Genomic DNA, 14,970 nt, shown 5'->3' on the forward strand with positions numbered 1-14,970 from the left:
ATGGCATGTTAAAGTATATAGAAAACCTAGATCAGAACAGGCTAAATGCAATTCAAAGTGATTTATATTTTTTTAATTCTTTCTAAATGATAAAATATGTTTTTCAGTGATTATGACACTTCGGTATTACATCAAATATGCTTCAATGCCAAAATAAATAATAATGGAAAAAATACCCACAGTGGACATTCATAGTTGTGATTATAGGAATGTTAAATATCAGGTGAGTAGCTGCGTCAGCATGCGTAGGCTGCAAAGGAAAAATTAAAGGATTATTCCATGCTGAAAAGAGAAGAAAGGAAACATAACGTGTTGGCCGTGGAGCCTTCTTCAGGTGTGAGAAAGACAGGGCAGTAAGCAAAGATAATTTTCTTTATCTTTACTTACTGCAGTTTATCTTTGATGACAACCAAAGACGTTAGGAAGTTTTACGGCTAACAGCTCCACATCAACTTCCTTTTATAATTAACCTCATCAGATCCCTCAACTCCTAACTCTTCCAATTTCTCACTTCAGAGAAGGATAAAAAACTCAATCATCCTCTACAGAGAAAAACCATCAACACCCCTACCACCTCCACCAATCCTAACCTTGTTGTTACTATACCCTCTGACCTTTCCCTTTCACCCCTTTGCATCCTCAGCTAACATATTTTAAAATTACAATAGACTGTATAGTATTTATGTTTAAAATTAAGGTAAATATGTCAAAATATCAAAATCCAACTGCACAGTGCTGTCGTAACAATGCTTGTCAAGTTCTCAAACAAACCTGCATTGTATTTTTAAAATATTTCAGCAGAGGATTCAACTGGAGTATAAATGACGATTCGACGATAATTTTTCTTGGGTGAATATGGTTTTCTGGGGAGTTGCGATGTTGGGCATTATTGGACATTTCCCGGTTACCCTGACACGTGTTAAACACTCGCAGTTCCTGCAAATATTAAAATGGTTATGGTTTCGCTGAGAAATCCAATCGACTGAAGACAACGTTTACATCGCAAAAGAACCCCGTCCCTGGGTGGACTCGAACCACCAACCTTTCGGTTAACAGCCGAACGCGCTAACCGATTGCGCCACAGAGACTGACTGGCAGGATCTTTTCTCGAATCACACGTTTTTGGTTAAAAAAAATATCTTACCGTTTATTTTGCCAACCGGTAATATTTCTTCTGCACTGATAACCAAGAATTGAATTTCATTTTTCGCAAGCTGTGTGAATTTCATCAAAAACAAGTTTTCCAGAAAGGAGATGAACACATGCATTTAACGAAATCAAGCCCTTTGTGAGTGCCCAAAGTGGTACGTTCTGTACTACAAGATAGGAAGAAAGACACGGCTGGGATTTGAATCTCGGTTCTTTTGTTTAACAGAGAAGCGCTTTAACCAACTAAGCTACGGTGACAGGACAGCCATCACCTTTTACAGCCACTTGGACACACCGCTCTAAGACATCTGCGTTCAGTAAGCGCTGAACCTGCGCTCAGAGCAAATTGCCTCTTTTACATAGCAGCCCCGACACTGAGAAACGAAGAGAACTGGCTTTTATCTGGCATTTTTCATGTCCAATGCGTTTGACATCTCCCAAGGGCGACAGAGTTCTTTTGCGACACTATTTCTTCTTTTTTATTTCTGTACGCCTTGATAAAAAACGAGAAATCGTGCAAGGGAAAAATGTCTTTTTTTCATAGAGAAAACGTGCACCAGGAAATGTTGTGTTGAGAAGAAGTGATTTAACATGATACGTGACCTAATTAATCGGAGCAATTGCTCACCCACCGAGGTTGGAGAGTCTGTTGGATGTGATAATTATACGGTGCTGTGGAAGAAAACAGTCTTTCTTTGAATTCTCAATCAATCGGAATTTCAATGCGAAATATAAACCCCTTGTCTGATTTAAAGAGGTTATATTTTAAAACTCATAAAAAATCAGAAAACACATGTTTCTCACTTTGAAATTTTAGACGGAGCGGTGCGTTACTAGTAGCGGCGCTGAGCACACTATGGGGGAATTCAGGTCATGTAAAATGCCAGCGGTTTAATAAACAACGCGTCTGATTTCGGATCATAAGATTGTAGGTTCGACTTCTACCTGGCTCGTGTAAATTTTATTCAAACTCCTCAGTAATACATGTATATTATGTGATGAACCGCACCTGAAAGCAAACGTTGGGTCTGTTTCCTTTGTTTTCCAGCATGAAGTAGCAAATCGTTACAAAAAGCACCTGCTAATGTCCAATAGCGGGTTTTTTTTCCAAATTACATTTTCAGGCTTCAGACACTTTTTAATAAAACAAAAGTGTCCGGAAACTCATTAACTTTCAGGTTTGCTTGAACCTGTACTAAAAAAAGTTATCTGAAACTTCCGGGATTCCATTTTCTGATGTAGCTGTCTCTAAAGTTGGACGTGATGTTAAGCAGATGTGAACTGTGCCTTTTCTCTTCAAAAAAAAAACAAAGTTCTTTTTTTCCCCTCCACTCCAATGCTGGAGACTGTAAGCCTGTGTGAGCTCCACACTGCGTGTCCTGTACTGCTCTATTTTGTTTAGATTATCTATGTGGTGTACAGATAGAACTCAACTGCATGGTGTGAATTCCGTGTTCAGGACCAGCAGAACCTGAAAAATTAACAGCTGACCTCGACGTGATTTGAACACGCAGCCTTCTGATCTGGAGTCAGACGCGCTACCGTTGCGCCACGAGGTCACAACAATCAGCGTCTTTGAATTCCCCAAAAGACACAAATCAGCTTCACAAAAAAAAAAATCTCCTGTGAAGAGCGCCGCTCTTCCGAAGAGAGTCTCTTCATCCCAGACCACATTTTATTCTTCCTGCGCAGCTCTTGTGCAGATGTTGTTCTCAATTACAGATCCAGGAACACTGATTTTTTTTCCTATTTTTTTTAAATTAAGTACCCCATGGTGCAACGGTAGCACGTCTGTCTCTAAATCCCCAAGTTCATTTTCAAAGTATATCGGAGTCAACTGATACTGATCAGGTTCTGCTGCTACTGAACCTGCAGTCTTCACCTTAAAGTTCAATTCCCCAAGCCTTTTGACATTATATGTCCATCCCTTCTCGTCAAAACTTGTATTTTCACAGGGTACCCTTCAGAAATCGCAGTATAGAATGAAAAAACTCCAGTAGATCTCGGCCGCTGTTGGTGATTTTCCTTTAAAAATAAATGAATCTCTGGAAATTTTACGGAGTCCCACAGGCCTTTTTTAGTGAGGGACAGCAGCGGCCACATCAGGAACTGCGTCCCCTTGTCCAATCCGGTAGGTGCCAGCCCCAGCAGAATGTACTGGTAACTGAGCACCGCACCCGTCCCCAGGAGTTGCATGGTGTTGTCCATTCTGCCTCACACCGCCTTGGCGAAGGGGCAGCTCCAGAACACGTGCTTCTGAGTCTCCTCGATGAAACACGTGTCCCGGGGGCAATGCGGGTTCCTGGTAAGCGAGTGTCTGTAGAGGACCTCTCTGGTGGCCAGTCTCTTGTGTACGGCCATCCAGTTGAGGTCCTTCAGTTGATTGTCCAGTTCTTTAGGCATATATATTGCATATATAGCTCACTGTGTATATAATGAAGAAGCAGAGGTTAGTTTCTCATCTGCGCGTTACAGAGCCTTACGCAACTCGTACTGTACCAACAGCTAGGGTTTGATCCCTGCACGGGCTATTAGTTGAAAGGCCATTGTAAATGACGTGTAAGAGATTTATAGATACTGTAGATACTTTATTGATCCCGTGAGGGAAATTAATAAAGCTTATAAAGCTGGCTTTTATGTTTCACACTAAATTGCGATCTTGAAACCAAAATAATTAGAAATATGGAACACAACCGTTGTTCCCCAAGAAGGAAAGCTGTTTAACACTGACGTCACTCCTTTTTATTTAACCCAGATTGTGACCCAGAACTCCGCCCTATCAAAGGAAAATGTTGCACAAAAGTTGGAAAGCACACTCTGAATCCATCTGTACTGTATATTTGATTTCTGCGATCCGTTCAAGGCTGCTTGGTGCTTCACAAGCAAGTCATTTCAGGGAAGAAACTGAGTTTAGAGAACTACTGGTGCATTTTCACTCATTGAATTTGATCTTTGTACTCTCTTTTCATTCTCAGCTATCATATTTCAAAATTACAGTTCAGATTTGTTGGAAAACTTCACAGGCATTATTAAGTTAGGACTGTACAATTGTATTTTAATATCTTGGTATATTTACCTTCATTTTAATATGGATGTAACCATAAATGTTGTACTTTTGTCGTACATTTTAACTGAGGACGCACGGCGACTATTATACCTTGTGATACATGCAAGACATCTGTAAACGAAGATGTAATTACAGTCAAATCGGCAATTAACAGAAAACCACAATTTGTATAATATTATTTCTCTATGTCGATGATCAGTTGAAGGATTTGAAGAAACTATATATTATTCCTCGATATCGATGATCAGTTGAAGGATTTGAAGAAACAGCAGCCATAGCAGGTGATTTTGGTTTTGAACCCATCTTTACACCTCAATAATCCATTTGTCCTCGAAAAAAGAAAAGACAGGCATGTTTTGAATCTCATAATGATCATATTCTCGATCCAAAGAAACATATAAATTTGATTCCTTCCGTAGTATTTTGGATTTTCTTACGAAGATCTCACGAAGTATTGCCAGGATCTATATTTAGCGTTCGGTAGCGAAAACACTGCTGATATTGATTGAGTAGAAATCTATGATGTATTGACAACTTTATCTGAAGCGAGAAGTCCTAGAACGCTGCCTATGAAGTGTTAGGATTCATACCAAGATATACTTTTTGTTTTCAACCCAAAATGCTGCTATTGCATTACACATTATATGAACATTACCAGTTTTGGTAGCTTCTCTGCACCATTTTTCAAAACTGAAACTAATTACAAAATTACTTAAGATCAACCATGACAAAAAATTATAAATCAGGACTAATATTAATATCAACTGATGTTACTACAGAAAAAAAGATTTAACTGAAATATTAATAAGACTATGCAAGCCTAAAAAGTAGAACAATTCAATTTATATAACTTTTTTTTTAGAAATGGGCTCACACACCGGAAGACACTAACATTTCTCTTTGTTAGAGTATGTGGATAACAGTTTAACCCAAAATGTTTGGAGTCCAGAGGGAGGACTTGCTCGCTGAATGATCTCTCAAGAAATCCCTGGTGAGATTCAACAGGTGTTTTCTTCAACAGCCACTAAAAGTCTGATGACCTTCTCTGGATTTCCTGAATATGACGTAAAATTAGTTCAAATCATTTGGTAGTTAACAGAACGAAATGCTTTGGAGGTACATTTAAAACAGCAGAGCAACACTGTAGCACTTTGTGTGTGACTGAATTTAATTGTGTAAACCTGGCTCTCTATGAACACGAGCAAAGAGTTCTCACTCAACAGAAGATTGCGATGTGAGCACAACAATATAAGATATCTCAAGATGCCAGGGATTTCATACATGAAAAGCATGCACTCTACCACTGAGCTACACAAGACGGTAATGTGATATTAGAATTTCAGAGTTCTTGACGGATTCAGGCTCCTTCTCAGAGGTCCTTGCTCGCCAAATAACTTTGCATCTGAGGAAGAGTACCACGGAAAAAAAACAACTCAACAAGAGAGCGCGTTGGTTGCTCTTGCTCTTAATGCAAGGAGCTGTTTTTTTTTTCCTCGCAATAATCATTATTAACCAGAAACAGCAGCACAGGTAGGTCGCATTTGTGATTATGTCACTTCTCTGCTTCAGCAAGGTCAATGAAAGACTCTGAAAGTAGTAAAGCAAAACTGAACTCAAAATCATATTAGGAATTCTGAGCGATATCTCCATACAGGTAATCCAATAAGAACGTTGAAATATTTGAATATCATCTCTCTGTATATTGCGCTGCTTTTTACCCAGAGTAAAACTATTGGATTGAAGGAATGCTAACCGCTGGGTTAAAATGTATAGTTGTTATTTTGAGAAATCTGTAAACTCGTGATCTTATATGTTTTAAAAGACAGCACAGGAAAAAACGACAGTGCTGATTATTTTCCAGAGACGGAGCACTGATGACCTATCCGAGCTAATTGATAAAGCCCACCCAGTGGATACTCTAGCAGAACGTCAAAGAACATTCACCTTTGTATCCAAAGAAACCACAGGAACAACATCAGGAAGCACAATCAATTCCCCTTTTAAATCTTTCCTGTAAGGTATGCTATGTGAATTCATGAAGTTAATCCTCTGATCTCTTTTGATCACGAACAAAGTATTTCTGATGGAGCGCTATGTTCAAAGATTTAATAAGCTTTACCCCTGCCAACGATTCGGCGTGAAGAATTAAAAGTTTCACAGACAAAAGCAGCTCACCACCACAGCCAATATTAAATGTACTTGCCGGAACACTATCATGTGCACTGCCTCAAAAGTGATCTCGGCAGATGTTGTTCCCTACATAAAGCTGAACGTGCCAAAGAGAATTTCTGTTGAGAAAACAAAATATTTTTTCTGCCTTGATGTTAAGCTGACAGCCTGTCTTTTAGAAAGTCTATCTCTAAACACTTCCCGCAGCCTAACAAAAAGCGCTTTTACAGATCGTATTGCAGGTCTTAAAATACTAACATTTGGCAGCAGTGGGATTTGAACCCACACCCCCAGAGAAACTGGAGCCTAAAATCCAGCACCTTAGACTGCTCGGCCACACTACCTTCCTCCATACCCCTCTTCCTCACATTGCTGGCTTGGACTGGGGGGCTTCAGCTCTTGTCGTCGGATCTAATGATATCATGACATGTGGAAGTGACTGCACCTTCATCTTCTGAGATGCTTTCAATAGCACAAACGCTACTTTCACCAGCACAAACATAGCAATAATGAAGATGGTGGGATTCATCCTTTGTGCTATTTGTAGGGGTGCAACTCTATGGCGATCTACTGACTTGAAGAGCAAAAATCAAAATCCTCTGCTACTACTGTTGCTTTTTTCATAGTTTCTTCAAATCCTTCATTTGAACGTCGATTTTGAAGGATATTGATGATAATACCACATAAATTGTGGTTTTCTTGTGATCGCCAATTTTATTCAAATACCAGCCTTTTTTACAGTTCCTTGCGTGTTTCACAAGGTATAATAGCCCCCCTCGCATCCACAGCTAACATATTTTAAAATGACAATAGATTATACAGCATGCATGTTAACATTTATATTAAAAATATATAAATAAAATAAAGTAAAGATACCAAATAACATACAGTGCTAACCCAATAATTCTTGTCAGGTTCTCCAACAAATCTGCGTTGTTATTTTAACATGTTTCAGCTGAGGGTGCAACAGGAGTATAAATGAATTTTCTCGCCAGCCATTCAAAGACCAAATTCCATGAGTGAACATTATTTTCTCAGACGTTGCCGGCATTGGACTTTGCCGGTGGTATTGAATTATGTCCACAACTGTTGTAGTAGTTCCTTCTTGAAGTTCGACACGTGCAAAGCACTCTTAATATCATAGGTGTTAATGTTCGCTGAGTCTATTCGAGTGATGGTGTGTATCCTTGCCTATCATTGGGAGACGGGTAGCTTTTTTACACTCAGATTCCAATCTTCAATGCTTTGTGTGAGAGCTTACATAACTTTCATTTTCTCACATTTTCTGACGACTGTTCCAAAGGGGCACCCTGTCAATTCCAAATACTTTTCAAAAATCTGCCTGCATGTTTGATTATTGTCATTTCATTTAGAAAAAGTTCAATATTGATCATAACTAAAGAAAATAATGATCACGAACAAAAAAGGGATAAAGATGCGAGTCGATCTTGAATCACAGCTGGGTGACACGGGCTTCTGTTCTGATATGGTTGTATGAGAAACAGGAGGAATCGCCAATCTCCTATAGAACATGAGTTGAATCAGGAGTGAGACATTTTGTATACTCGTGCATATGTCAACGCCTGACCTACATCATAAAACTAACATTAAGTTGTCAGAGACATTCATTTATATACAAACGAGACAGACCAAGTAATAATTTTACATTAGTTCAGGTGGGTAAACCTGAACTAACTAACTAATAAACCTATTAATAATTCTACATTAACGTGTCCTACAATGATCAGACTAATTGAAATGGTCTGATTCAGAGCCTGTGCAGTTCGTGCTAATTACAACAAGGACAGTTCTGATAATTTTCTGACGCGAGGCCTGACGCGTTATTCATTACGCCACTGACCCTGCTATTGTAGTGCTAAAAAAACACGTTTTCTACATTTATGTCTGTTTAAAAATCACTCTCTAAAAAAGACAAAGGGTTTGTGTGTCGCGCTAAAATTCCGCTTCATTTCGAATGCAAATAAAAACCGTTTTGTTCCAAGAAATCATAAATTTGTCACATCCTTCATACTATACTTCTCTCTTGTATTAGTAAAGCATTTTGGTTTAAACTGAACAATATATGAAAGGTTTCATCTATACACTTACACATAATAAGTATACGAATAAATACTCGGAAGAAGCCGCAGCTCAGGTATTAGAGAGATTTAAAATCGGATCGGAGGATTTAGAGTCCAGACTGCAAAAAGACAGCTGACACAGGTCTTTTATAGAACCGTTTTGATTTTCTCTCCTTTGTCCCCGTGGCGTCATTGTCCTGCTCGCAGCCGAGCCCGACACACGTCTGGTTTTTGTCGCTAGGCGCACACCCTGCGGTCCATGTGGGTCCTAATACCCCAGTACAATGACGGAACACTAAACTGTAAACAGGTGCCGTCCTTCGGCTGAGACGTAAAACCGAGGTCCTGACTCTCTGTGATCATTCAGGAGAATGGTGGTGGTGGAGGGGAGTCCCCATTACCTGTAAAGCGCATTGAGTGGAATATCCAGAACAGCGCTATATAAGTGTAAGCAATAATGATTATTATTATTATTATGTAAAATGCAATAAAAAATAAAAAAAATATATCAAACTTTGATTCAAAATAGATTAATGTAAAAACTGATAAAGCTAATGCTTTTTTCAGGGCTATATCCACTTTTGTTTTAAAAAGCGAAGTCTGTCGCGATTGTGAAAGTTAGAGAATGTGTCCCAGCGGGTGCCTTCATATCGCGAGCGTCAGTCTCGCCCGTAGCTGCGAGAAGGTTAAAAGCGCCCAAGTGATCTGTCTTTCGTCAGAGTACTTGCCGGAGCAGTAAGACGCAGAGCACCATCCAGCAGCTGTAGACGATGTTCGGGGAAGAGCTAATTCTGTTTTTAGCACAGGGAGTGAGAATGAGCTCAGTCCAGCTCCCAGCACAATCCATCCTGGTTTGGTTAAAGTGCGTCTGAGGCTCTTTGGATCGTAACGTAAAAAAAAACAATTGCTCACATCGTGTGACTTCCACGACAGGAAGGAAAGGTATCACTTAAAAAAATCAGAACTGAAGATTTGGATCCTGGGCCTCAATTTGATCAAATTATTAAAATGATAATTATCAAAATATCAGACTGTGTTTCTGCAACATTTCGTGCACAGTACGCCATTTTAATCTAAAACAGTCACAACGAGGGCTTTACACGCAGTGTGGGGTATTTTCCCCTTTTATATTTTTGCCACTTTATATCGAACCTGTTATACTCCCAGAAGTGCACAGTAGCTTGTACTTAATAAAAATGTACAATTCACCACTGGTATAAACAGATGTGTGCCGTGTTTGCCTTTGTAAGCATTTGTTTAAAAAATAAGTTCACAATACGATAAAAACACAGAAAGCACAAACTTTATAATACAACGATACAAAATCAATACCAAATCATTATGCCAATTAAGTACCTATCCTTTGAAAACAGAGAACACCTTTATATCTACAAAAAAACTTGACATTTGTATGTATTTTTGACTTACAAAGCAGACAGTGTAGTCCCTTAATTCAAAGATCAGATCTTGGCCAAAACAAGACAATCAGACGTGGGCTGAATTCGGAACAGGAACCTCTACTTCGTCGTTTATTGAGCTTTTGATCAATGTCTGATTGAAACAGATTCGCTTTTTTAACTCTTTGATTAAAGTACACAAAAAGCACCTTCCTTCGAGCCGGAATCAAACCAGCGACCTAAGGATTCCCCGTTGATTTCTCTACAGTCCTCCGCTCTACCAACTGAGCTATCGAAGGAATCTCAAACATTGCTTTCTGGCACATACTGCCCAATGTTGTGAAATGTTCCGGGTGATTTAAATCCCACTTCGACATCAAGTTTCCAACTTGTTTCCTTAGTATTGTTTACCTTGAATTTAAGCCACGAACCAGGATTCTACTGTATAAACTTCCAGGGATATTACAAAATGTTTGATGGGGCATCAATCATTCCAGGCGGAAATTGACTCCTTTTTTTTTTCTCGAGGGATCATATTAAACATTTCATTAGTATCGAGAGGAGGATCACCATGAGACACAAAACAGTTTCTTTCTGTCTTTATTAGAAAGTACCGTTTGTGCTACATTAATAATATTTTCGTGGAAATAAAGAAGTTGTACATTTTAAAATTTATATTTGAATCGAAATGTGGTTTTGAGTTAAATATTAGCGTGTTCATGTAATTAGTTTGTTTGTCATTACTATATATATATTGCCATTTTACTAGAATTTGTAACTGTAGTTCACTAGTTGTGTTTTTTATGATGATGAGACATTTGTTTATTACAATATTGTATAGAATGTATAATTTGAACTACATATTTTTCAGGTGTGAATAATTGTACATTTTAAGAATAAATTTCTAAAACAACTCATTGGCTTTATTTACTAGTTTCTACACCTATAAAAATCTTTCTTTGATGTATAATATACCTTTAACTATATATGTATAATAGTCCTCTAAATTCATCCGTATAATAGAACTCCAACCATTTATGTATAATAAACATATAATCATAGATGTCTAATTGACGGATAACGATATACGTATATTAGAATTTCATTCTAGACCAGTTACGGAGCACATTTACACGTCTAAGGTATGCGTTTGATAGTCGTATATTCTACATCTTTTGCCCACTGGGATGTGCCGATTTTAACTTAGCAAACCAAGATACACATTTTCTAATGCAGCCTTAATTACAAGACTGTTTCTCGAAAGCGTGTTATGTAAAAAAAGAGAAAAACGAAAATATATGGATGACAATCTTTCAAAGCTGAAGATTTTACTTTTGAAAAACTGACATTTTATGTATGCAGATGCATTCGCTGGTTTTAGAACTTTGCTGTACTTCCTGAATCATTTTCAGTGTTAAAAAGTGGGTGTAGATTATTCTTTCACGCTAGGACGCGAGTGTGTACATGTGTTTGATTTTCGTTTCACTGATTCTCATTGAAGATTTGGGAATTAACGACGAAAGAATCATTTGCCTCGGAAAGCAAAAGGTTTGGTTCTCAACGATATTGAAGACACGCCCATGTAGAGCAGGGTGTGATGATTTGTACTATAAAAGACCAAGTGCTCAAAGTGACGTCTGCGATTACCGTTTAGACTTTTCATCTTGGGCGCACTTTTAGAAAGCAAAGATAGAGCAGTTTTGTTGAATCACTCTACAGTTGTTGTCAGCAGAGTGGCGCAGCGGAAGCGTGCTGGGCCCATAACCCAGAGGTCGATAGATCGAAACCATCCTCTGCTATATACATTTTATGCACGATTGATAAGCACACCATCAGTTTAATGAAGTGCATTAAAACTGATTTTTTCTCTCATGCGTATGCAAGCTTCACACTTACGGTACTCTTTCATCTTTACCAATAACAGATGCCCAAACGTATCTTTGGTTGTTCTGCGATCCTTCATAGTTTCCTCAATTCCTTCAAATGAACATCCATATCAAAGCAATTATGTACATATATATATTACAATTAAGGTACATATTAAAAATATCAACGCACATTTGTATAATGCTCATTTAATAATGATTGTCAAGGATTGTCAAGTTCTCCAACAAATCTGTGTTCTAATTTTAAAATATTTTTGCTAAGGATACAACGGGTGTATAAATGAATTCTCCCAACAGCAGTTAAAGAAAAATTCCACACGTGAAGATGGTTTTCTTGGACATTGACTTAGGTACTTAATTGTTTACTTGTTGTAGTTCCACACGAGTAAAACACGAAGATTTCCTGCAACATTCAAGAGGGTTTGCAAAGAAATCCCTTCAATTTTTACCAGAGATTATGTTTACATCATCACAATCTGAAGCGCGTCCCTGAGTGCGTTTGACCCACCAGCCCTTTGTATAACAGCTGCACAGGGACACATTCCTGTTGCTTTTCACAACTCACATGTTTGTAGTTAAAGAAAATAAAATACTGTCATTTTCCTGCCAGCTGGCAGTATTTCTTCTGCACTGACCAAGAGTAACCAAGAACTTCATTTAATCTTTCGCAGGCTGTAATCTACAGAAAAGGGAGTGAATACATGTACAGTATTAAGCTAAATCAAGCCGACGGAGATGCACTGCTGTTGTTTTTCTCCACTTTTCGTTAAAAGGAGAAAAAATCACTGGCATTTTTTTGCAGCATTTCTTCTGTCCTGATAAGCAAGATTTGTATTTTATCTTTCAGAAGTTGTATGAATTTCTTGAAGTTCAGAAACAACTTGTTACAGAAAAGAAATGAACACTTGCTTCAAAGTAAATCAAGACGTATGTCTCTTTCGCTGTGTGTGCTCTTATCTGTCCATCTCTCTCTCCTCTTCTCTCACTCTGGCAGTCTGTGCAGAGTATCTGAAGGGGATGTAACACCACTTGGCAAAGAAGAAAAATTCTCAGAGGCAGAATAAAAAATCATTATTCTCTTCTCAGTCAGATTCACAGCTTAGACTCACACTCAGACTGAAGCTCAACTCCATAGTGATCTATATCCTGAAAAACCTAAACCAGAGGGCATTCAGGCAATCAGTGCTGCTACATAAATAATATCAGACAGAACAGCCTGGACTCAGGTCACATCTCCCCCTTTTCTCCTTCCTCACAGCCGCTTAGAGACATAAAAGAGCTCCTGGTTCTCCTCTCTGTGAACTGGGCTCAGGGGTCACTGATCTGGCAGTTGTGGGCTCTGTTCCAGGTCGGAAGCAAGAAGGTTCTATTAAACCTTTCCAGGTCTTCCAGCCCTTCAGTATTACTTTCTTTACTGTATATCAGGCTCCAAACATGTTTTTTAAGTGTTTTATAACACAAGTGAGTGTGGAATTATCTTTGTATTTATGTAATAAACACCAGTATGGACACTCTGATCAGTATATTGATTATTAGTAGCCAAAGGCCGATGGTCGTGACTAAAATAGTGACCAGTTGACCAGTCTGTAGCTCTGAGCAGTGGGACTCAGATCACACAGAAGAAGACCTGTCTGTGTGTGATTCTACACCAGCCCTGGGATTCAGCTGCTCTCACAAGTGTCTCACAGACAGTCTTATAAATGTTCAGGTGGGTAGCTGCGTCAGCATGCGTAGGCTGCAAAGGAACAAGTAATAGGTTTATTCCATGCTGAAAAAAAGAAGAAAGAGAACACAACGTTTCGGCCGTGGAGCCTTCTTCAGGTGTGAGCAAGGTGTGAGGTGCTCACACCTGAAGAAGGCTCCACGGCCGAAACGTTGTGTTCTCTTTCTTCTTTTTTTCAGCATGGAATAAACCTATTACTTGTTCCTTTGCAGTCTTATAAATGTACAATTAGATGAAGTCTTGTAACAGTTATACAGTTAATTTAAATCATCGGACTACCTATAGAGCTGAGAGCTGGGTTGAAATAAAACCAGGATACACGTTTTAACCTCCAGGAACATGAGTCTAATCCTCCTGGCTTCTATACTCTGATGATTCGTGTAAAACCCTTGAAAGCGCTTATTTCAGGGACTCGTGCTCGTTCTCTATTGCTCCACACGGGTACACTTTGTAACACATTAATCTGTGAAGTAAACGCTTTTCTTTTTGCAACATTTCGAGTACCTCTGGCATTCATGAAAAAGACACTCAAAAGCAGCAGAGACGCGCTCTGCTCTGTCAGAATAAGCGCTGTGACGTCACAGACACCAGCCAGAGCGCCGGGATCAGAGAGAGAGAAACCACGGGAGGCGCACGGAGCGCACAGAGAAGAGCTATTGATCACTTATCTATCGACAACCAATTATTTAAACTGAAGAACCGTAGAAAAATCGATTAACTTCACCGATTGGTGAGTACTGATTCATTTCTTGACCCTGTTTAAGTATCTAGAAAACAGTTAATAAAAACTGTATTGACCAATTACCATAATGCTAGTATTTATGTAATATTAGTGATACTTACAGTGTTAGGGTCAGAGTATTAACACTCATCATCATGTTAGTTTTCATGAGAGTATTACTGTTATTATAAGTATTATTAGTCTAGTAGTAGTTTTTGTCAGTGTTAGTAACAATGATAGTGTAAGTTTTGGTGATAGTGTTACTGTTGTAATATTAGCAGTACCTGCATTAGTGTTAGTTATAGTGTATCTGTACCTAAGAGTGTATGCGGTGCCTATGTCCGTATATAGTGTCTATTTGTGTATCTGTGAGTCTGTGAGTGTATACAGATGCAGCTATTCAAAGTGCGCGTTACAGACACGTACCGCAGGTGGCATCGCACAGCGTGACGCAAGATGACGCGTGGCACCGCAGTACGTGATTGGTTGACCGACAGGGGCACTCGTGGTCCGTTGGTCTGTCGTAGAAAGACTTACAGTAAACGTCTTTGCTGTGCCCGTTGTAGATATTGAATTTTACCACTGAAGGGAAATCTTAGTAGCTGAGCATAAAAAGAATAGGAGCATACTGTAACGCGTGTGAAGGCCATAAACGATATTAATTTTGGAACATAAACATACAGTATATACAGTAGCTGGTCTTGGTACTTTAAAGAAAAAAATACACACCAGTATTCCATTTCTCCCTAAACATTTTAAGCTTCGAAGTCTTTAACT

At 38.8% G+C, this 14,970-nt stretch overlaps 3 non-coding genes across 3 annotated transcripts; all 3 read right to left on the bottom strand.

Annotated features, from left to right (window-relative positions):
- Positions 1–1,014: 1,014 nt before the first annotated feature.
- Positions 1,015–1,088, bottom strand: trnan-guu (transfer RNA asparagine (anticodon GUU)). Its single transcript has one exon. It is a non-coding gene; the product is annotated as a tRNA-Asn (tRNA).
- A 1,548-nt stretch (positions 1,089–2,636) lies between these two features.
- On the bottom strand, positions 2,637–2,708 carry trnaw-cca (transfer RNA tryptophan (anticodon CCA)). The gene has a single exon. It is a non-coding gene; the product is annotated as a tRNA-Trp (tRNA).
- A 7,366-nt stretch (positions 2,709–10,074) lies between these two features.
- trnay-gua (transfer RNA tyrosine (anticodon GUA)) lies at positions 10,075–10,162 on the bottom strand. The gene is given in 2 exon segments: positions 10,075–10,110; positions 10,126–10,162. It is a non-coding gene; the product is annotated as a tRNA-Tyr (tRNA).
- Positions 10,163–14,970: the final 4,808 nt, after the last annotated feature.

The sequence above is a fragment of the Atractosteus spatula genome, chromosome 10, assembly GCF_055471065.1.
Source record: "Atractosteus spatula isolate fAtrSpa1 chromosome 10, fAtrSpa1.hap1, whole genome shotgun sequence".
In the NCBI taxonomy this organism is placed as follows: Eukaryota; Metazoa; Chordata; class Actinopteri; order Semionotiformes; family Lepisosteidae; genus Atractosteus; species Atractosteus spatula.